The 25,258-nt window shown below is 44.7% G+C and overlaps 1 long non-coding RNA gene across 1 annotated transcript; it reads right to left on the bottom strand.

The window, feature by feature from the left end:
• Nucleotides 1-1,542: 1,542 nt before the first annotated feature.
• LOC134911164 (uncharacterized) lies at nucleotides 1,543-20,889 on the bottom strand. Its single transcript, XR_010176371.1, has 3 exons — nucleotides 20,825-20,889; nucleotides 15,874-16,127; nucleotides 1,543-2,415 (listed from the first exon to the last, which is right to left on the bottom strand). It is a non-coding gene; the product is annotated as an uncharacterized LOC134911164 (long non-coding RNA).
• Between the last annotated feature and the right edge of the window lie 4,369 nt (nucleotides 20,890-25,258).

Below are 25,258 nucleotides of genomic sequence, written 5' to 3'. Positions count from 1 at the left end.
CCATATGTATACTGGCAGGAAAAAGAGGCAATTTGGATGCCCTTGCACAAACTGGCTTTATTTTACCTAAGTTGCCCCTCCCCTCCTGTGTGTACTCCGAAAGAGTGTTTAGTGAAGCCGGTAACCTTGTCAGCGATCGGCGTAGGAGGTTACTTCCACAAAATGTGGAGAAGATGATGTTCATCAAAATTAATTATAAATTCCTCCAGGAAGACCTTAACCAGCAATTGCCTGCACAAAGTACACAGGGACCTGTGATGGTGGATTCCAGTGGGGAAGGATTAATACTCTGTGAGGAGGAGGATGTACACACTGAAAGGGGTGAGGAATCGGAGGATGAGGATGAGGTGGACATCTTGCCTCTGTAGAGCTAGTTTGTGCAAGGAGAGATTGATTGCTTCTTTTTTGGTGGGGGCCCAAACCAACCAGTCATTTCAGCCACAGTCGTGTGGTAGACCCTGTCACTGAAATGATTGGTTTGTTAAAGTGTGCATGTCCTGTTTATACAATATAAGGGTGGGAGGGCCCAAGGACAAATCCATCTTACACCTCTTTTTCTTCTTTGCATCATGTGCTGTTTGGGGACTAGTTTTTTTAAAGTGCCTTCCTGTCTGACACTGCCGTACAAGTCCAGGAGTACTGCCGTATAACTCCAGGGGTACTGCCGTATAAGTCCAGTCCAGTGGTGCTGTCTTTTGCTGCATAAGTCCAGTGGTGGTGTCCGGTGCTGTATTTTATTTACTCCAAATAAAAGGGTTATATACATTACTTATATTATTATCCAAATAATTTTTACAGGGTTTGCCCTGTGTGGTGTAGGGGTACGCTCGCCTGTGCTGCATATTTTTATAATAGCTCCAAATAAAAGGGTTATTATTATCCAATTAATTTTACAGGCTTTGCCGTGTGTGTGTGGTTTAAGGATACGCTCTCCTGTGCCACCAAAATTGTGCATGTATTACATCTGAGCAAATTCCAGCATGCCCCATGTTGTTTGTGCCGCACACTTGTGTCGCTTAGCTTAGTCATACAGCTACCTCATTGCACCTCTTTTTCGTCTTTGCATCATGTGCTGTTTGGGGACTAGTTTTTTTAAGTGCCATCCTTTCTGACACTGCATTGCCACTCCTACATGGGCCAGGTGTTTGTGCCACACACTTGTGTCGCTTAGCTTAGTCATACAGCTACCTCGGTGCAACCTTTTGGCCTAAAAACAATATTGTGAGGTGTGAGGTGTTGAGAATAGACTGAAAATGAGTGGAAATGAATGTTACTGAGGTTAATAATAACGTAGGATCAAAATGACCCCCAAATTCTGTGATTTTAGCTGTTTTTATGGTTGTTGTTTTTTAAATCATCCAGATCCAAAACCAAAACACGAAAGGGTGGTTTTGGCAAAACCAATTCAGATCCATAACATGAGTATGGAACCAGAACCAAAATGTATGTATATGTTTTGGTGTTAGAATTAGAAGATATTATCCCCAATTTCACATTTACACCAAGAAGCACCGACACTTTTTAGATTTTAAGGTTGAAAAGTTATATATATGCACACACAAGTAAAAAAAAAAATAGTTAAGATCAGCAGGCAAATGTTTGGTATCAAACGTACAAAGAGTAAAACATAAATGAGCTTATCTGTCCAATCATATGGATATAGTCATGAGGTAAGTCCCTACGTGTTTCGTCTGGATGTCAGACTTCTTCAAGGGGATAAAATTAACTGACCCTTGTCAGATATTTATAGGGGAATCAAACAAACAAACAAACAGGAAGTCAATGAGACTCACTTCCTGTTAGACAGACAGGAAGTCAATGAGAATCACTTCATGTTAGACAGACACGAAGTCAGTGAAAATCACTTCCTGTTAGACAGACAGAAAGTCAGTGAAAATCTCTTCCAGTTAGACATATGTCTTAGTCTTGATGTTAATCCTAAATACATACAGAGTGGTAACATAAATATGTCTCGAGGATTATACATAGTTACAGAATGGTACAAAAGAGAATACAATACACAATACAGCTTATATGATGTATAAAACTATTAAGACTGTGCTTTTCTGTTATTGGAACGCATGTGGAATGCATGCGTCATCTAGCTTCCGGTTTCATGTCTTTTAAAGGTGGAATGCATGCGCCTCACCTGCGTCACATCCATTTCCAGTTTCTAAGTCCGTGAGCCGCATCGTAGACTTGGACTCCTTGGTGGATGTAGATTGTGTTAGCGCCCGTTTACGTCATTTCCACTTCGTGTGTTTGAGGCGCACATGGAATGCGTAGTCCATTCACGCTTCCTTATTCTAAATAAAATAGATCCTTTTGAAGTTCAAACCCAGTAGCTTGTTAGTATTCATTTTCTGCTTTGCATACAGAGTTCGATCTCCACGTAAATGGCATAATGTTACTGTGCTAAAATATTAAAAAACATAATTAGGAGCCATATATTAAAGAGCATAAATTCATGCACCTTACAAAAATGCATAAAAATAGCTATCTATATGTTATATATCTAAATAGTGCACTAAAACAGGAGTAAAGGAAACATATCCAAATATTTCTTTGTGAGACCTATAAGAATGATGCGATTTCATAGCTTTCATTAAAACCATAAGGTGCCAATGTTTGTAACTGGAATATCCAGAACATCTCCCGTTTTGACAATAGATTAGCCAGATCTCCACCACGTTATCCCAAAATCACGTTCTTAATAGCTTTAAAAGTAAGATGTTCTGGGTCTGAGTTATGAAAATCGAGGAAGTGTTTTGATACACTGTGACTTTCCACTTTATTTCTTATGTTCCTCACATGTTCCTGGATTTTCAGCTTTAGATTCCTTTTTGCCTTGCCCACATACTTTAAACCGCAGGAACATTCCAATATGTATATCACAGAGGTAGAATTGCAATTCATAAACTGTTTTATGGTATATGTTCTGGAATTATCATGATTGGCGAATTGTTTTTTATTGCAATCCACAAATTTACACATATTGGCCCTCATTCCGAGTTGTTCGCTCGCAAGCTGCTTTTAGCAGCATTGCACACGCTAAGCCGCCGCCTACTGGGAGTGAATCTTAGCTTAGCAAAATTGCGAACGAAAGATTAGCAGAATTGCGAATAGACACTTCTTAGCAGTTTCTGAGTAGCTCCACACTTACTCGGCATCTGCGATCAGTTCAGTGCTTGTTGTTCCTGGTTTGACGTCACAAACACACCCAGCGTTCACCCAGACACTCCTCCGTTTCTTCAGCCACTCCCGCGTTTTTCCCAGAAACGGCAGCGTTTTTTCACACACTCCCATAAAACGGCCAGTTTCCGCCCAGAAACACCCACTTCCTGTCAATCACATTACGATCACCAGAACGAAGAAAAAATCCTTTTAATGCCGTGAGTAAAATACCTAACTGCATAGCAAATTTACTTGGCGCAGTCGCACTGCGGACATTCCACATGCGCATTAGCGACTAATCGCTCCGTTGCAAGAAAAAAATACAGAGCGAACAACTCGGAATCACCACCATTACACCTTACACATTTGTACATCCCTTGGCAGTGAAAATGTTTTTTGTCCTTTTTTGTCGGATCCGTAAACATACTTGGTGCCAAGACGTCCTTTAGATTACGAGCTTTTCTAAATACAAGGGTGGTCATTCCAAGTTGATCGCAGCAGGAATTTTTTTAGCAGTTGGGCAAAACAATGTGCACTGCAGGGGGGGGCAGTTATAACATTTGCAGAGAGAGTTAGGTTTGGGTGGGTTATTTTGTTTCTGTGCAGGGTAAATACTGGCTGCTTTATTTTTACACTGCAAATTAGATTGCAGATTGAACACACCACACCCAAATCTAACTCTCTCTGCAAATGTTAAATCTGCCTCCCCTGCAGTGCACATGGTTTTGCCCAATTGCTAACAGAATTCCTGCTGCGATCAACTTGGAATTACCCCCAATATTAGGCCTGGGAGGTAAAATATCTTTTCGTATAGTATTCATTAATAAAATATTCTAGTGTTGTGAAAGTGATTTTCTAATAACATTTTCATGATAATTATAGGTAGTGACGAAGTGTATTGTTTTGTGAACATTCTCTGTACTGAATTAGTTGATTCCTATCAAGTGCTTGTGTTCTTCCTAAGGCTTCTTGTATGGTCACTTCTGGATACTATCTTTGTCAAAATCTGTCGAGATATAGTTTCATCTGTTTTTAGCGTCTTCTTCTTTAGTACAGTTACGTTTAATTTGGTGGAATTGGGAGTAAGGGATATTGGTTTTCCACTTTTTCAGATGGTTGCTTTTAAAGTGCACATAGCTATTGGTATCCACTAGAGATGAGCGGGTTCAGTTCCTCGGAATCCGAACCCCCCCGAACTTCACCCATTTTACAAGGGTCCGAGGCATACTCGGATTCTCCCGTATGGCTCGGTTAACCCGAGCGCGCCCGAACGTCATCATCCCGCTGTCGGATTCTCGCGAGATTCGGATTCTATATAAGTAGCCGCGCGTCGCCGCCATTTTTCACTCGTGCATTGGAAATGATAGTGAGAGGATGTGGCTGGGGTCCTCTCACTTTGTTTCAGGGGGCTGCATATCTTTATTCTGGGGATCAGCAGTATTATAGGAGGAGTACAGTGCAGAGTTTTGCTGACCAGTGACCACCAGTATTATACGTTGTCTGCCTGAAAAACGCTCCATATCTGTGCTCAGTGTGCTGCATATATCTGTGCTCACACTGCTTTATTGTGGGGACTGGGGAACAGCAGTATTATATAGGAGGAGTACAGTGCAGATTTTTGCTGACCAGTGACCACCAGTAAACGTTGTCTGCCTGAAAAACGCTCCATATCTGTGCTCAGTGTGCTGCATATATCTGTGCTCACACTGCTTTATTGTGGGGACTGGGGACCAGCAGTATTATATAGGAGGAGTACAGTGCAGAGTTTTGCTGACCAGTGACCACCAGTATTATACGTTCTCTGCCTAAAAAACGCTCCATATCTGTGCTGCATTGTAGTATATAGTAGGAGTACAGTGTATAATTTTGCTGACAACCAGTATATAATATATAGGAGTACAGTACAGAAGGCCACTGCTCTACCTACCTCTGTGTCGTCAAGTATACTATGCATCCATATCTGTGGTGCATTTCAGTTTTGCACAGTTTGCTGACCACCAGTATATAATATATAGCAGTACAGTACAGAAGGCCACTGCTCTACCTACCTCTGTGTCGTCAAGTATACTATCCATCCATATCTGTGGTGCATTTCAGTTCTGCACAGTTTGCTGACCACCAGTATATAATATATAGCAGTACGGTACAGTAGGCCACTGCTCTACCTACCTCTGTGTCGTCAAGTATACTATCCATCCATACCTGTGGCGCATTTAAGTTTTGCACAGTTTGCTGACCACCAGTATATAATATATAGCATTACGGTACAGTAGGCCACTGCTCTACCTACCTCTGTGTCGTCAAGTATACTATCCATCCATACCTGTGGTGCATTTCATTTGTGCGCAGTATATATAGTAGTAGTCCATTGCTATTGATACTGGCATATAATTCCACACATTAAAAAATGGAGAACAAAAATGTGGATGGTAAAATAGGGAAAGATCAAGATCCACTTCCATCTCGTGCTGAAGCTGCTGCCACTAGTCATGGCCGAGACGATGAAATGCCATCAACGTCGTCTGCCAAGGCCGATGCCCAACGTCATAGTAGAGAGCGTGTAAAATCCAAAAAACAAATGTTCAGTAAAATGACCCAAAAATCAAAATTAAAAGCGTCTGAGGAGAAGCGTAAACTTGCCAATGTGCCATTCACGACACGAAGTGGCAAGGAACGACTGAGGCCCTGGCCTATGTTCATGGCTAGTGGTTCAGCTTCACATGAGGATGGAAGCACTCATCCTCTCGCTAGAAAACTGCAGTGCCTCTCCTAGATGGGCCAGGTGTTTGTGTCGGCCACTTGGGTCGCTTAGCTTAGTCACACAGCTACCTCATTGCGCCTCTTTTTTTCTTTGCTTCATGTGCTGTTTGGGGACTATTTTTTTGAAGTGCCATCCTGCCTGACACTGCAGTGCCACTCCTAGATGGGCCAGGTGTTTGTGTCGGCCACTTGGGTCGCTTAGCTTAGCCATCCAGCGACCTTGGTGCACCTCTTTTTTTCTTTGCATCATGTGCTGTTTGGGGACTATTTTTAAATCTGCCATCCTGTCTGACACTGCAGTGGCACTCCTAGATGGGCCAGGTGTTTGTGTCGGCCACTAGGGTCGCTTAGCTTAGTCACACAGCTACCTCATTGCGCCTCTTTTTTTCTTTGCATCATGTGCTGTTTGGGGACTATTTTTTTGAAGTGCCATCCTGTCTGACACTGCAGTGCCACTCCTAGATGGGCCAGGTGTTTGTGTCGGCCACTAGGGTCGCTTAGCTTAGTCACACAGCTACCTCATTGCGCCTCTTTTTTTCTTTGCTTCATGTGCTGTTTGGGGACTATTTTTTTGAAGTGCCATCCTGTCTGACACTGCAGTGCCACTCCTAGATGGGCCAGGTGTTTGTGTCGGCCACTTGGGTCGCTTAGCTTAGTCATCCAGCGACCTCGGTGCAAATTTTAGGACGAAAAATAATATTGTGAGGTGTTCACAATAGACTGAAAATGAGTGGAAATTATGGTTATTGAGAGATATAATACTAGGGGATCAAAATGACCCCCAAATTCTATGATTGAAGCTTTTTTTTTTAGGGTTTTTTGTAAAAAAACCACTCCCGAATACAAAACACACCCGAATCCGACAAAAAAATTTCAGGGAGGTTTTGCCAAAACGCGTCTGAATCCAAAACACGGCCGCGGAACCGAATCCAAAACCAAAACAAAATTTCCGGTGCACATCACTAGTATCCACGCTCTTTATAAAACTGGAGGCAGTTATTTCCTCTTTTTCACCTTTTATTATCAAGTCCAGAAATTCTATCAACTCTTTACTAGTTTTGGAGGTAAACTTTAAGTTAAAATCATTGTATGCAATATACTGTAAACAGTTATTAAAAGAGTCCTCGTCGCCATCCCAGATAATTAAAATGTTGTCGATATATCTTTTGTAAAACTTCAAGTGAGGTTTAAAATTGTGGAGATTGTAGATCCATAAATATATAATCTTGTTAATTGTCCGGCACTCCCTTTACATATAAATACTTAGCTGGTTGCCTGCATACAATGTATCCATATAGTCCTCCACAACAGTGACACTCGAAACCCACAAGAATTTCACATCACAACCAGTGTGTTGTCAATGTTTCATTGCCACTTTATTTGGGCATTTACATCAGGACATAATGAAACATAATAAAAGACACAAGTTATATCATATGCTCACCCAGTGCTCCCCAATCATGCGTCCTGGGGAGGGGTCCGCTTTCCGTCTGGCGGCGTCAACCAGTGACGTCACCGCACTGGTCACATGACCACATCTCAGCAACAGTGTAGTGTAAACACACTCCCTGTCAGTGGCGCCTCCCACTGACATCGCCACGCATTTCACATGACCGCAACACAAAGGAATTGTACACATAAAGTTGTCTTTATAGCAACCATCGCAATCATATATACAAATCAATATAAGCACTGTAAGCAAATAGATACAAGCAGATTACAGCATAATATTACAGCGGGATAAACCACATAACATATTGATTGATTAATAAACATAAGATACCTTTAGGCAGTGGACAACCAACATAACATATTATCAAAGCAGTATATTACCCTTGATCAGTAGGTAATATGGACCATGCTAGTAACATTAGTATCTAATATATAAAAATGAAAATTTGTCCTTCTGTCTTTCTATACAAATCCACAGTTTACAAGCGAAGATCGTGAAATTTTAAATACGAGCATATTAAAACACAGCAGAGGCAAGTAAAACAATTTTGAAATCTCTAGCACCTCTAGGGGGGCAAACAGCAGCGCAGAGTATATCAGGAGATAGCATAACTCCGGAATTGCTGGAGCAATGTACTCAAAAATTGGTACACTTATGCCTTACAATCTGGCAACAAACACTGTGGGGGGAAGACACCCCTAGCACCGCTGGGGGTGAGGCAGCAGCACTGAGTATTTCAGCAGACAGCATAACTCTGGAATGCCTGCAGCAATTTACATCAAACTTGGTACACATATGACTTACACTCTGGAAACAAACACTGTGGCAGTCAGACATCCCTAGCACCAGCAAAACTGTGGAAGGCCTGGAGCAATTTACACCAAACCGGACACACATCTGACTTACAATCTGGGAACAAACTCTGTGGGGGTTAGACACCCCTAGCACCCCTAGGGGTGGGACAGCAGCACAGAGTATTTCAGGAGACATCATAACTCCCAAATGACTGGACCAATTTACAACAAACTTGGTACACATATGACTTACAAGCTGGGAACAAACACTGTGGGGGTCAGACACCCCTAGCACCCCTAGGGGTGAGGCAGCAGCACAGAGTTTTTCAGCAGACAGCATGACTCTGGAATGCCTGAAGCAATTTACACCAAACTTGCTACACATATTGCTTACACTCTGGGAACAAATACTGTGGGGGTAACACACCACTAGCACCCCTAGGGGTGGGCCAGCAGCACAGAGTATATCAGGACATGCATGATATGTCAGTGATCACAGGGCAGCATGTGACAGGGCCAGTGATATGATGTGAGGAGGGGAATGGAGGTAGCACAAACCCACACACTGAGAGTTATATAGGGGAAGCAGCACGGTCCCCCAGCAGCACAAAGTATATCAGGAAATGCATAATGTGCTGCGCTATATAAGAAACTGTAAATAAATCAAAGAAATCAATAATTTCACAGAAGCAGTGACATGATGTGAGGAGGGGAATGGAGGCAGCAGGATGTCACAGACTGACAGTTGTATAGTGGGAAGAGCAGGGTCCCTTGGGGGACCAAAAAGAGGTCCGGGCACTACACAAAGTGCGGCAGGGAAGCAAGATATGCCTATATACTAGTGATGAGCGGATTCGGTTTTACTCAGTATATACTAGATCTCCAACCAACATAAATTAACGAACAACTAACATTCTAGTTTACCATCCTCATCCCGTAGAAAAGCATGGGTATTCAGCTATCTACAATGTTATTTATACTGTGTGTTTAAACTTTACATTTATTTTTGTAAACAGACATTCTTAAAATCCTGGGCAACGCCAGGTACTCCAGCTAGTATACTATAAGTATATGTCCCCAATATACCAGATACGGAGTAGCAAGATAGCATTTATTACGCCACATGTTCTTTTATCAAAATATATTAAGATTAAGATGATTATTTAGCCCAATGGGCATAACATTATTGAGGCGGTTAATCCCCCCTGTTTCACACCAAAGTAGCTTAAGCGGCCTGTTCCCTCCTCATATGGATTATGGTACTTGATCTATTATCCGATAACGTATAGTAGAGAGTGAATGTTGCATAGTTAAAACATGCTGTGCCACTGGCTGCTCACTGGCCCTCATTCCGAGTTGTTCGCTCGCTAGCTGCTTTTAGCAGCTTTGCACACGCTAAGCCGCCGCCTACTGGGAGTGAATCTTAGCATAGTAAAATTGCGAACAAAAGATTCTCAAAATTGCGAATAGACACTTCTTAGCAGTTTCTGAGTAGCTCCACACTTACTCGGCATCTGCGATCAGTTCAGTGCTTGTCGTTCCTGGTTTGACGTCACAAACACACCCAGCGTTCGTCCAGACACTCCTCCGTTTCTCCAGCCACTCCCGCGTTTTTCCCAGAAACGGTAGCGTTTTTTCGCACACACCCATAAAACGGCCTGTTTCCGCCCAGAAACACCCACTTCCTGTCAATCACATTCCGATCACCAGAACAAAGAAAAAACCTTGTAATGCCGTGAGTAAAATACCTAACTGCATAGCAAATTTACTTGGCGCAGTCGCAGTGCGGACATTGCGCATGCGCATTAGCGGCTAATCGCTCCATTGCGAGAAAAAAATAACGAGCGAACAACTCGGAATGACCACCACTATTGCCTGTTTTATATGCGGCTCTAATTGCCGACCTGTGAGCCATCATACGGGTTTTAAATGCTGTTTCTGTCTTCACAATATATATGACAATCCACAGGGGTATATGATCTGGTATACCACGAACCAGGAGTTGCAGGCAAGTTTGTGTAAAATTCAGTATTTTTTACAAGATGTAGGGTAGTAAAATGTATCCCCTGGAACAAGAAACTGGCATGTTGTACCGGTACACCTCAAGCAGACCATTTTCCCTTTAGGTATCTCAGTGGTGAATTTGTTCATTGCAATGTCTGTCTTCACCAACATATCCGTGAGATTACGGACCCTAGTATAACACGGCATAATCCTAGTCTCACTGATCCTAAATTCTGGGTCTGTTTTGACTATTGGCCACAATTTTTGGGATGTTTTGTTAATACATTTGCTTGCTGGAGTAAATGTGTAAACCCATGGAATTTAAGGAGTATCATTTTTCTTTACATTCTGAACAAAAAGTTGTTCCTTTTTAAACTTTTAATACTTTATACATGGTTTTATGTAAGTCATTGCGGTCTTAACCGCATTCCACAAATATTTCCAACATCATATTCATCTGGGGTTTGGCCTGTACAGGATCGGATGTTATTCTTTTGCTCCTAAGAAATTGAGAATAAAGCCACCCATCTATTAATGGACGAGGGTGGCCACTGTCATATTTTAGAAGGTTGTTGCAATCTGTTGGCTTTGAGAAAAGGCTGGTGGAGATACTACCATCAATCAAAATTATGGATACATCAAGAAAGTTAACCAGGGTGTCACTGACCACCATGGTAAGTTTAACTGGGCTATCACTAGAATTATGTGTAGCTACTACCTGCATGATATCCTCCCTGGGTCCCCTCAAAAAATAAGGAGGTCATCTATATACCTTGTGTACATAATTATATGGTTGGCCATGGCTGTATCACTGAAAAAGATGGCTTCCCTCACATCAAACATATAAATGTTTGAATAGGACGGAGCCATATTAGATGACATTGCACAACTAATGGTTTGAAGGAAAACTGATTATCTAAAAGGAAAAAATTTTGTCAACAACATGTGCATAAGATTGGGTACAAAGTACAAGTTAGGGCCATCATATAAAATACAATTGCAGGAGGCGTGGCCATGACCCCATTGGACAAAAAAAGAAAGTATTTGTAGCACTGCGCAACGAACAGGGCGGGACTGTGAGCCCTTGAGCCAAGGGTAAATCGAGGTGGGGGGGGGGGGGGGATGGTCTCGATCAGTGTGCTGAGAAGCAGCAGCAGCCTCTCAGGCCTCACTGTAGCCCAGCACACAGCAGCATGTGCTGAAGAGAAGAGTTCATGCTGCTGCTGCCAGGTATGGAGGGAGTGGCGGTGGACCAGGGCCCCAGCCGAGCCCCTCCATCTGGCCTGAGCCTGGGTAATTACTACCCACTCCTTCCCTCCTCCCCCTCGACAGTGTGGCCTTGTGCCCCGTCGTCACTTTGCCATGCCCCCAGGTGTGACCTCAAGGGGCAGGTACACATTTTATGGCCCCCTTTCACATAACTCCGGCAGCTTTTGAGCTGCAACTGCATCCATTCACCGCTGCTCTGAAGCTGGAGCAGTGGTGACAGACTATCCCCTGACCTCCCAACTGACCACGGGACACTGCGGCCTGTGGGTGGGACAGCGGGACAGTACTCGAAAAGCTGGACCGTCCTGTTGAAATCATTGCTTAGTATATCATTAAAACTGATAGCTAAATGATAGCTACAATCTGATTGGTTACTATGGGCAACACTTTAGCTTTTCTTTTTTTAGAAGTTTTAGTAAATCTCCACATAGTAGCTTTTTGATTAAGCAACTGATTAAACTAACTATTCTAACATTTGTCTTTGTAAAATACTATTACTGTTTTTACACTGTCTTCAGTGTGTACAGTATATAATCCAGGTATTTTTTTGTTTTGGCAAGCACAAATATAAAAGAGAATTGTTAAATTAGAGGTCATGAAAAGTTCTCACTACCCACAAATATTAATAAATTATTGTTTTATTTCTCAATACCTTTTGCCCGAAGGTAGAATCGGTGACTCATTCGCTTGTTTTATGTTCCTCCCTTAACATCCACAGGAAAGCATAGATTTCTCAATTCTCTCCTTTTAATGGAATTATTTTACTACAATAAAATATGGCTACAGTACTGCTTTCCTCTTCCTTCATTGTACACACCAGAGGTTGGGATACATTCAGCAGCCCGGAACACGGGACTCAGATTAGGCTTTGTTCTCCTATACCCGCCTGCCCTCAGCAGTACAAAATGGTATCCGGTCTCTAGGTCGACAGTAACTAGGTCGACAGTGTCTAGGCCGACCACTATTGGTCAACAGTAACTAGGTCGACAGTGTCTAGACCGACCACTATTGGTCGACAGTAACTAGGTCAACAGGGTTTCTTGGTCGACAGGGTCTCTAGGTCAACATGTTCTAGGTCAACAGGTCAAATAGTCAACATGAATTTTTCACATTTTTTTCTTTTTTTTTTACTTTTTCATACTTTTCACTCCCTGTGGACTATGATTGGGGACGGTAACCTGCGCGAGGCACCTTACGTAAAAAGAAAAGGTACAATCTCACTTTTTGTGCTCCAAATGTCCCTTCACTTGGATAATCCTCACATCGATGATAAAATATACATGAAACAGAAAATAAAACACAATATAGTGAAATACTGTTTGTGAATAAAGTTCTTTTCCCCTGTGCAGCGGAGACTATAAGTGATGGAAAACAGTCCCAGTAGAGATCAGACGTCCACCTTCTTATGGGATCACCCGAAATGATGTGATGATAACTTGACAATGGGTTCTTACATGTATGCTTACTTGTAAAAATGTAGTAGAACACCCGTAAAGGTTTCTTCAGAGGAGATATTTCTTCCTTTCTCTTTAAACCATATGATGTGGATGAATACCACTCATGATAGTCTTGAAAAAGTCCCAGTACATTGTGGGACAAAACACGTTGACCAGCTCAGATTTCACCGTTCCCAAAGCAGACCTCCTCCACCACTATTCATTCAACTACATTGCAGCTGCGTCCTATAGAGACCTTGCTGCTGTGAGAGCATCTCTATATTCGGATAACAGCCCCCGCAGCGGTAAACTCATCACTGCCGTGAGCGCATCACCAACGAGAGGACGAGCAAGCGGAGACACCCGCGGCTGTACTTAAACAGAGGAGAATTACATGAGTGGTATTCATCCACATCATATGGTTTAAAGAGAAAGGAAGAAATATCTCCTCTAAAGAAACCTTTACGGGTGTTCTACTACATTTTTACAAGTAAGCATACATGTAAGAACCCATTGTCAAGTTATCATCACATCATTTCGGGTGATCCCATAAGAAGGTGGACGTCTGATCTCTACTGGGACTGTTTTCCATCACTTATAGTCTCCGCTGCACAGGGGAAAAGAACTTTATTCACAAACAGTATTTCACTATATTGTGTTTTATTTTCTGTTTCATGTATATTTTATCATCGATGTGAGGATTATCCAAGTGAAGGGACATTTGGAGCACAAAAAGTGAGATTGTACCTTTTCTTTTTACGTACTGTTTGTATAGGTTGGTGATCTATCAGGTATTATCCATTTTTGCTCTTTTGCTGCGCCTCAAAGAGGATTTTTTTCTTGTTTCTGCGCGAGGCACCTTGTCCGAAGATGCAAGGGGAAACTGTGCACTAATTGGGCTCACTGTACGGTGAAAACGACAAAAAAAATATTTAAACTCATGTCGACCTTTTGACCTGTCGACCTAGACCATGTCGACCTAGAGACCCTGTCGACTTATTATCCCTGTCGAGCTAGTTACTGTTGACCGATAGTGGTCGACCTAGACACTGTCGACCTAAGTGTGGTCGACCTTCCATACAACACCCGTACAGAACATGGGACTCAGATTAAACTTCACTCTCCTAAACCCGCCCCCAGACTCCTGTATATATAGCCAATGACAGCCTGGAGGCGGGCTTAGGAGAGTGAAGCTTAATGCCAAGTCCCTGGTTCTGCACGGTGGATGTGTTATACAGCGCTGCACTGCTGCCGATTCCGGATACACAGCCAGCACATATATTATATACATTTTCACATGTATGTTTATATATGCTTAGCGGCACCACCTCCCCTGCACTAGTCAACGCTGCAGTCGCTGCTGGATACATTTATTAAAGTATAAAAATGAACAACAGTAGAGGCAACGTTACCCATGTTCTAATTGGAGATGAGCGGGTTCCCCCCCACTTGGCCTATCTAGTCTGCCTAAAATCTATCTGTCCAGCAATCTATCTATCTATCTATCTATCTATCTATCTATCTATCTATCTATCTATCTATCTATCTATCTAGATTCGGTACATATGTTTGTGAATCTTGTTTTGTGAATTTGTGAAAATATGTTTTGTGAATTTTGTCTCTTTCATTTCTAGCTAACAGATGTAAATAAAGTTATCCATTTCAATCTTAAAGACACTCTTATTTTCCTCAGTATAGCAAAACCATGGAAATGCGTATGGCTATGACCGTGGAGGTCAGTATATAAGGGTCAGCGGAGAAGAAAATGATGGATAAGGAGAAACATGATAGTGAGACAATTAGGAATTATTAAGGAGTAATTGCACATTAAATCTTTTGTTATATTCTTTTAATATTAATTTAATGTTTAATATTTAATGTTTATACAGATAAAGAATAGGTAAATGTAGAAAGTATTGGTAGCCTGGAATCGAGACAGCAGTATTACATCAATCAGAGAGTGGCTGCTCTCAGCACAAACATTGACAAACACTAATATTAATTTCTAGTTACGGTCTGCCGGCACGGATGCCACTGCCTTGTTTTCTTTATTAATGCAGCATCATGAAATTACTGGTGGACATAATTAAGAAATAATTACATGCTCATTTAATAGAGAATCAAAGCCAGACTCACTGACGGAATAATAATTTGCTGTTTGAAAGACAGAGAAAAGCATTATTCTTTAGCTAGAAAGCTTTGTTCAGCATCAGATAGGACAACGTGGATTCAAAGTTATGGTTACAGGTCAATCAAAAAATGTTTTTTTATTAATACAAATTAGTCTGGTTACCTGTAAGACTAAACATGTAGTTATTTAATTTTTCGTAGGCTTTTTCAAGCAGCTAATAGTCATTTACATGTTGCTATAGGCCATACAATTACCATGGCAACCATGGCAAATGACCAGTGGTATATCTATAATGTGTGCATGGTGGGCAGTGCACATGGGCCACTGGCTCCAGGGAAGCCCACACCTGCACCCATGTACCCAATACTCACCTCTCTGTAGTCCAGGGACGTGCGGTGAGCTAAATAGCTCAGGAGGCACAGGCTAACCCCAGAAACAGATTTACATGCAATATATGAGCCAAACGGTACATCTGGGCATTATACACACTGGGCATTATAGACACATTATAAACTCTGGTTCAAACGTAAGTATGACAGGAAAGGCTCTGCCTTACCCGCCACACCCCACCGCACGTCACTGCTGTAGTCCCATGATGGCAGCCGGAACACTTAAAAAACCACCAGGAAAATGGTGCATTAATGTCAGTGATTGGAGGTTATGACCACATTTGCACCAAAGTGTGTGTGTGTGTGTGTGTGTGTGTGTGTGTGTGTGTGTGTGTGTGTGTGTGTGTGTGTGTGTGTGTGTGTGTGAGAGAGAGAGAGCTGGGAGTGATTACATTTGAGTTTTTACTACAATGGTAATAAATGTGTGGTGAGGGTGCCCTGATTATCTAGCCAAAACACTCACCACAGCCAGGGAGTCTCTTCTCTGAGGTTGCCTGATGCCTGGACTAGATTGAAAGAGGACTTTGAGCACTGTCTGGCGAGAGGTCATGCTGTGTGACTAGCTGCTGTACACCGTGAAGAAGGAGTAACAAACCCTTAAATCAGAGCCAGGAGAAGATGTAATTGCAGGAAGCTGGAGAGGGCCTCTGTTTGCCGCTGAGCCTTCCCAGAAACTGCACGGCCATGTAGGAGTTGATGGGGAGAAGACCAGAACCCCTGGAGAAGAAAGAGCCAAGACAGAAATAACATCCCAGCAGGAGGATTCACCCAGCTGCACCATAGTAATCCTTGTGATCGAGCCGTAACTACACTTTTTGGTGCCCTGTGCCAGAGAGAGAATTGATGCCCCCTCCTCCCATTTTTCCAATAGGGACATAAGGTGCATGCCTCGTTGGAACATTTTAGATATAGAAATAATACACACACATTTATAGACCACCGCAAGAAAATGTATTTGGACACAAATCCTCTTTATACCACATTCATGCACTTGAGAGCTCGTTGTTCTTCAGTTACAATACCCTTTATTAAATAACACATTTCAATATACTGCCACACACAGGTTCAAACTAGAGATGGGCGGGTTCGGTTTTACTCAGATTTACTCGGGGCTCGAAACAGCATCTTATTGGATCACGGATGTCACGCGTTTTGGATAGCCAGTAAACAAAACCCGAAATACCTGAGTAAATCCAAGTAAAACCGAACCCGCTTCATCTCTAGTTCAAACCTATAACCTGCTGAATTCTAATCAAACGCCCTACTCATTGAGCTATTTGATCCTGCACAAAAACTATGAACACTATATGAAGCTACTGGCACTTTGTAAAAAAAATGATCAGCATTGCAATTGAGCAGGTCTATGTAGTGTGCTGCCACACATCCAATCTCTTGCAGCCACACACTACATAGATCTGCTCAGCTGCAATGCTGATCCTTTTGTCTCAAAGTTCAAGGTAAGCTTCAAATAGTTAGAATTCTCTAGCTTATAATTATCTACCTTTCTATGCAAGGGCAGATAGCTCAAGAAATAGATTGTCTGACTGCAATGCCACAGGCAATGGGTTCGAATCTTGGGTGTGTCAGCATCTTGAAATGTAATAAAGGACAGTGTGACTGAATAACAAAGAAATATCAAGTTGAGTTCATGAATGTTGTATATATTAGTGACAGAAGGGGTCAGGGTAGTAGACAGTGGTCAGGAGATGCTGGGCTTCAAAAAGGGGGTGAAGCTGCAAGCGAAAGGAATTAAATCAGATAATTGACAGTGCAGCTAATAGCGCCCCCTACCCCAGTGGTGCACGCAGGGGGGGTTTCCAAGCACCCAGAAACCCCCCTCAATAATTTTTTTTTCTCTAACGTCCTAAGTGGATGCTGGGGACTCCGTAAGGACCATGGGGAATAGCGGCTCCGCAGGAGACTGGGCACATCTAAAGAAAGCTTTAGGACTAACTGGTGTGCACTGGCTCCTCCCCCTATGACCCTCCTCCAAGCCTCAGTTAGATTTCTGTGCCCGACGAGAAGGGTGCACACTAGGGGCTCTCCTGAGCTTCTTAGTGAAAGTTTTAGTTTAGGTTTGTTATTTTCAGTGAGACCTGCTGGCAACAGGCTCACTGCATCGAGGGACTAAGGGGAGAAGAAGCGAACTCACCTGCGTGCAGAGTGGATTGGGCTTCTTGGCTACTGGACATTAGCTCCAGAGGGACGATCACAGGCCCAGCCTGGATGGGTCCCGGAGCCGCGCCGCCGGCCCCCTTACAGAGCCAGAAGAGCGAAGAGGTCCGGAAAAATCGGCGGCAGAAGACGTTCCTGTCTTCAATAAGGTAGCGCACAGCACTGCAGCTGTGCGCCATTGCTCTCAGCACACTTCATACTCCGGTCACTGAGGGTGCAGGGCGCTGGGGGGGGCGCCCTGAGACGCAATAAAACATGATAAAAATACCTTACATGGCAAAAAATACATCACATATAGCTCCTGGGCTATATGGATGCATTTAACCCCTGCCAGAATATACAGAAAAACGGGAGATAAGGCCGCCGAAAAGGGGGCGGAGCCTATCTCCTCAGCACACTGGCGCCATTTTCCCTCACAGCTCAGTTGGAGGGAAGCTCCCTGGCTCTTCCCTGCAGTCACTACACTACAGAAAGGGTTAAAAAAAGAGAGGGGGGCACTAATTAGGCACAGTATTAAAACATACAGCAGCTATAAGGGGAAAAACACTTATATAAGGTTATCCCTGTATGAGGGCCGGTGCAAGGTTTCTCGGCACCCTAGGCAAAAAATCTGCGCACTCTCCCCCTACTCCTCACCCTCAGGTGAAAATGTGGAGGTGGCGTCTCAGAAGTTCCACAGCTGATATTGTTAAATAGAGAACGCCACCTACAAAAAAAAAAAAAAAAATGCTAAGCACGACTTTTGCGGGGACCCCATGTAGGCTGTATTGTAGGAAAGGGGGACAACACAGGCAGGAGATATACAGAGATATACAGCATATGGACTATAGTTGTGGGGGTGGGGGAGGGAGGGTTCTTTGCTCGGAATGCGGTTAACATCCTGACTGTTGGGATCCCGTGGTCAGGATACTGATGTCGGAATCCGAACACTTGGCAGACAAGCCCAGAATTCACCCTTGGGTGGTGGTCCACGTCACCATCCAAGAGGGAATATAATAGTGTGGCCAAAGGTCGCCACCGGAGCCGACGAGTGGCAACCGCAGCGAGCAAGAGGGGATTCGCTGTGCTCGCTGCTGGGATTCCGCCTGTCGGGATCTCGGCGTCGGTCTTCTGACCGCCGGGATCCCATACCGATCCTCTTTGCTCATTATGATGAGCAGATCAAATTATGCCACATTACAGTGCCCTCAGTTCATATTATGTCACATTACAGCGCCCCCCTACCATTATAACATCCACTACACACTGCTCTCACTGACAGTGTCACACAGCTCAGGCTGGGAATGGATCAGACCCTATTACTTAGCAGCCAAAACAAGGGAAATTGCAATGCAACTTTATAACTTGGGTCCAGGCCCCCCTAAGCCTCTGTGCCCCATAACAATGGCACCCCCTGCACCCACAATAGTTACACCCATGATTATAGGCATCAATGCAGTGACAGACCATACAATACTGATATCACTGCAGTGACCGCAATGCTGCACATTCACTGTCCCAACGACTACCATACCACATAAACAGCATGCCAGTAATTGCCGTACCACACAGAGGGGGTACTTCAGACCTGGTCGCTGGGCTGTGTTTTTTGCTGTCCTGCGATCAGATAGTCGCCTACAGGGGGAGTGCATTTTCGCTGTACAAGTGTGCGTTCCTATGTGTAGCAGAGCTGCTAAAAATCAGTTTGTGCAGTCTCTGCGCAGCCCGGGACTTACTCTTCCAATGCGATTGAATCAGGCTGATTGGAGCCGAAGCCGACGTCGGACACCCTCCCTCAAAACGCTTGGACACGCCTACATTTTTCCGGACACTCCCTGTATACGGTCAGTTGCCACCCACAAACAGCCTCTTCCTGTCAATCACCTTGCGTATGCCTGTGCGAACGGATTCTTTGCACCATCCCATCGCTGACAGGCGATGCCCGTTGTAGCTGTCCGACGCGCCTGCGTATTGCGGTGCATACGCATGCGCAGTTTGGACCTGATCGCAGGTCCAGCAGCGATCAGATCTGAATTACCCCCAGAGAACATTCTATCATCTGCCGTATTGCACAGACTGCACACGGTATCAGTGACCACCATACCATACAGACGACACCTTTGGGATTGCAATACTGCAATACAGTCCACTGAGTACAATGTGTGCTGGGACTTGTAGTACCTCTACTGCTGGATACTTGTGGTCCCTCTGCCAGCTGGGCATAGGCATGCCAGTCAGTTACGTGTATTAATACGGGATTCACAAAATTCCCATTATCCGCAGCTGCAGTTGCCAAATGTGGTGACATGCACCAGAAACAAAAGGGGTGGGATAATTCATTGCTGACCAGGAGGAAATGGAGACACTACAGCCAGGGAGGAGCCACCCGAGAACAGGTGCTGTACGGGCAGGTGACATCACAGCACACGACAGTCATGTGACTGTCAGTGCCGATGCTGTATCCACGCTGAGACCAGCACCTAGAGCCAGGATGGCAGTTTAGTCATATGTGCAGGCAGTGCCGTAACTAGACATTTTAGTGCTGTGTGCAAAAAACAGCATTGTCGCCCCCCTTACGTAATATAAGGGCAGTGCGCGCTGCAGGCATGCAAAAAAAATATATAGGGGCGTGGCTTCATGGGGAAGGGGTGTGGCCACAAAATAATACCAATTCCTATTACGGTGCACAGTAGTCTCCATTATTCAAATTACGCCACACAGTAGCGCCACTACACCATGTAGAGACCCTTTTACACATTACGGCGGAGAGATTCCCCTTTTTACACATTACGGCAGACAGCGTCCCCTTATTACACATTACGGCAGACAGCGTCTCCTTATTACACATTATGGCAGACAGCGACCCCCTTTTTACTCATTACGGCAGACAGCGTCCCGCTATTTACACGTTACAGCAGACAGCAGCGTCCCCCTTATTACACATTACAAGCTGCTGATGATTTTAGGGAAAGTGGGCAGTTGCGCCCTCAGGGCGACTGCGCTGTCGCGTAGTTGCGGCTCTGTGTGCAGGGCAAACGCAGAATTCGTGCCGGGGTGTTTCCAAAGATGGGATGGAGAACTGCAGAGACTGAGGTGACCATCTATATGCTGGGTTTGTTAGTGTTTGTGTGTATGTATTTTATTTATATAAATATATATATATATATATATATATATATATATACACCCCCATAAGTACACTGGCAGCAATAATTACAAGTCAGACTGTACACACACCCCATCCTTCATGCTTAACTTACCACTGAGGTCAGCAGCGGGAACAGCACAGCAGAAAGCCTACAGTAGTTCACTGACTGGAACAGGAGCCGGCCGGGTGCCTAACTTAATGAAGCCCTGCCCCCTTACAATGTGTTCTGGTCAGTAGAAAGGGGTGGGGCCAAATGCAGAGAGGGGCGGAGCTTAAATAGCGGGTCTGGGCTGGCGACTTTATTGCATTAAAAACAATGCTAGCCTGTGGGGGAGGGGTTGGGGGGGTTGTGAGGGAGGGTTGATAAGTCCCGTGGCCTGCAGCTGCTGCCCATTATCTAAATGGAAGGATGTCTCTCAGACAAGAGACATCCTTCTGTGTTGTTTGTTAAGTGGCTCAGCGGCGCCCTCCAGTGGCTGGCGCTCTTGGCAGCTGCCTAAAGCTGCCTAGTGGTAGCGCCGGCCCTGCCCTGTATATATATATATATAGCGCTCTGGTGTGTGCTGGCATACTCTCCCTCTGTCTCCCCAAAGGGCTAGTGGGGTCCTGTCCTCTATCAGAGCATTCCCTGTGTGTGTGCTGTGTGTCGGTACGTTTGTGTCGACATGTATGAGGAGAAAAATGATGTGGAGACGGAGCAGAGTGTCTGTAACAGTGATGTCACCACCTAGGGGGTCGACACCTGAGTGGATGTACTGTTGAAAATTACATGACAGTGTCAGCTCTGTATAAAAAAACAGTGGTTGACATGAGACAGCCGGCTACTCAGCTTGTGCCTGTCCAGACGTCTCATAGGCCGTCAGGGGCTCTAAAGCGACCGTTACCTCAGATGGCAGATACAGACGCCGACATGGATACTGACTCCTGTGTCGACGGTGAAGAGACAACCGTGATTTCCAGTAGGGCCACACGTTACATGATTGAGACAATGGAAAATGTTTTATACATTTCTGATAATACGAGTACCACCAAAAAGGGGTATTATGTTCGGTGAGGGAAAAACTACCTGTAGTTTTCCTGAATCTGAGAAATAAAATGAGGTGTGTGATGATGCGTGGGTTTCCCCCCGATAACAATTGATAATTTCTTAAAAAGTATTGGCTGTATACCCTTTCCCGCCAGAGGTTAGGGTGCGTTGGGAAACACCCCCTAGGGGGGATAAGGCGCTCACACGCTGGTAAGAACAAGGGCTCTACCCTCTCATGAGATGGCCGCCCTTAAGGATCCTGCTGATAGAAAGCAGGAGGGTATCCAAAAATGTATTCACACACATACTGGTGTTATACTGCGACCAGCAATCGCCTCAGCCTAGAGGTGCAGTGCTGGGTTGGCATGGTCGGATTCCCTGACTGGAAATATTGATATCCTAGATAAGGATAGTATATTATTGCCTATAGAGCATTTAAAAGAGGCATTTCTATATATGCATGATGCACAGCGGAATATTTGCCGACTGGCATCAAGTATAAGTGCGTTGTCCAATTCTACCAGTAAAATGGTCAGGTGATACGGATTCCAAACGGCATTTGGAAGTATTGCCTTTGAAAGGGGACATTTGGGGTCGGTCTTTTAGAACTGGTGGCCACGGCAACAACTGGGAAATCCACGTTTGTACCCCAGCTCGCCTCTCAAAATAAGACGCCGTATTATCAGGCGCAGTCCTTTGTTGGCAAGCGGACAAAAGGTTCCTCTTTTCTGCTCGTGACAGAGGGAGAGGAAAAAGGCTGAAGAGATTACCCAGTTCCCAGGAACAGAAACCCTTTCCCGCCTCTGCAAAGCCCTCAGTATGACGCTAGGGCCTTACAAGCTCAGGCACGGTGGGGGCCCGTTCTCAATGAATTTCAGTGCACAGTGGGCTCACTCGCAAGTAGACCCCTGGACCCTTCAGGTAATATCTCAAGGGTACATATTGGAATTCGAGACGTCTCCCCCTCGCCGTTTCCAAAAGTCGGCTTTACCGACGTCTCCCTCTGACAGGGAGGCAGTTTTGGAAGCCATTCACAAGCTGTATTCCCAGCAGGTGATAATCAAGGTACCCCTCCTGCAACAGGGAACGGGGTATTATTCCACACTATTGTGGTACCGAAGCCAGACGGCTCGGTGAGACCGATTCTAAATCTAAAATCTAAAATCTTTGAACACTTACATACAGAGGTTCAAATTCAAGTTTGAGTCACTCAGAGCAGTGATTGCGAACCTGGAAGAAGGGGACTACATGATGTCTCGGGACATCAAGGATGCTTACCTTCATGTCAAAATTTACCCTTCTCACCAAGGGTACCTCAGGTTATGGTACAGAACTGTCACTATCAGTTCAGACGCTGCCGTAGGGATGGTCCACGGCACCCCGGGTCTTTACCAAGGTAATGGCCGAAATGATATCCCTTCGAAGGAAGGGAATTTTAGTTATCCCTTACTTGGACGATTCCCTGATAAGGGTAAGATCCAGGGAACAGTTGGAAGTCGGTGTAGCACTATCTCAGGTAGTGTTGCGGCAGCACGATTGGATTCTCAATATTCCAAAATCGCAGCTGGTTCCGACGACATGTCCTCTGTTTCCTAGGGATGTTCCTGGACACAGTCCAGAAAAAAGGTGTTTCTCCCAGAAGAAAAAGCCAGGGAGTTATCCGAGCTAGTCAGGAACCTCCTAAAACCGAACCAAGTCTCAGTGCATCAATGCACAAGGGTTCTGGGTAAAAATGGTGGCTTCCTACGAAGCAATCCCATTCGTTAGATTCCACGCAAGAACTTTCCAGTGGAACCTACTGGACAAATGGTCCGGGTCGCATTTTCAGATGCATCAGCGGATAACCCTGTCACCAAGGACAAGGGTATCCATCCTGTGTGGTTGCAGAGTGCTCATCTTCTAGAGGGCCGCAGATTCGGCATTCAGGACTGGGTCCTGGTGACCACGGATGCCAGCCTGCGAGGCTGGGGAGCAGTCACACAGGGAAGGAATATCCAGGGCTTAGGGTCAAGCCTGGATACATCACTTCACATAAATATCCTGAAGCTAAGGGCCATTTACAATGCTCTAAGCTTAGCAAGACCTCTGCTTCAAGGTCAGCCGGTGTTGATCCAGTCGGACAACATCATGGCAGTCACCCACGTAAACAGACAGGGTGGCACAAGAAGCAGGAGGGTAATGGCAGAAGCTGCAGGGATTCTTCGCTGGGCGGAAAATCATGTGATAGCACTGTCAACAGTATTCATTCCGGGAGTGGACAACTGGGAAGCAGACTTCCTCAGCACGACCTCCACCCGGGAGAGTGGGGACTTCACCCAGAAGTCGTCCACATGATTAAAAAACTCGACAGGTATTGCGCCAGGTCAAGAGACCCTCAGGCAATAGTTGTAGACGCTCTGGTAACACCGGGGGTGTACCAGTCAGTGTATGTGTTCCCTCCTCTGCCTCTCATACCCAAGGTACTGAGATTGATAAGATGGAGAGGAGAAAGCACTATATTCGTGGCTCCGGATTGGCCAAGAAGGACTTGGTAACCGGAACTTCAAGAGATGCTCACGGAGGATCCGTGGCCTCTACCTCTAAGAAGGGACCTGCTCCAGCAAGGACCCTGTCTGTTCCAAGACTTACCGCGGCTGCGTTTGACGGCATGCCGGTTGAACACCGGATCCTGAAGGAAAAAAGGCATTCCGGATGAAGTCATCCATATCCTGATCTAAAGCCAGGAAGGATGTAACCGCAAAAACATTATCACCGCAATTGGCGAAAATATGTTGCGTAGTGCGAGGCCAGTAAGGCCCGACGGAGGAAATTCAACTGGGTCGATTCCTACATTTCCTGCAAACAGGAGTGTCTATGGGCCTGAAATTGGGGTCCATTAAGGTTCAGATTTCGGCCCTGTCAATTTTCTTCCAAAAAAAGAACTAGCTTCAGTCCCTGAAGTTTAGACGTTTGTAAAAGGGGTACTGCATATACAGCCTCCTTTTGTGCCTCCAGTGGCAATTTGGGATCTCAATGTAGTTTGGGTTCCAAAAGTCACATTGGTTTGAACCACTTAAATCTGTGGAGTTAAAATATCTCACATGGAAAGTGGTCATGCTGTTGGCCCTGGCCTGGGCCAGGCGCGTGTCAGAATTGGCGGCTTTATCCTGTAAAAGCCCTTATCTGATTTTCCATTCGGACAGGGCGGAATTGAGGACTCGTCCTCAGTTTCTCCCTAAGGTGGTTCCAGCGTTTTCACCTGAACCAACCTATTGTGGTGCCTGCGGCTACTAGGGACTTGGAGGAATCCAAGTTGCTGGATGTTGTCAGGGCCCTGAAAATATGTTTCCAGGACGGCTGGAGTCAGGAAATCTGACTCGCTGTTTATCCTGTATGCACCCAACAAGCTGGGTGCTCCTGCTTCTAAGCAGACTATTGCTCGTTGGATTTGTAGTACAATTCAGCTTGCACATTCTGTGGCAGGCCTGCCACAGCTAAAATCTGTAAAAGCCCGTTCCACAAGGAAAGTGGGCTCATCTT

Source organism: Pseudophryne corroboree, chromosome 4, assembly GCF_028390025.1.
Source record: "Pseudophryne corroboree isolate aPseCor3 chromosome 4, aPseCor3.hap2, whole genome shotgun sequence".
In the NCBI taxonomy this organism is placed as follows: domain Eukaryota; kingdom Metazoa; phylum Chordata; class Amphibia; order Anura; family Myobatrachidae; genus Pseudophryne; species Pseudophryne corroboree.
The sequence above is the reverse complement of the archived record's forward strand: the minus strand, read 5'-3'. Positions and strand labels throughout refer to the sequence as shown.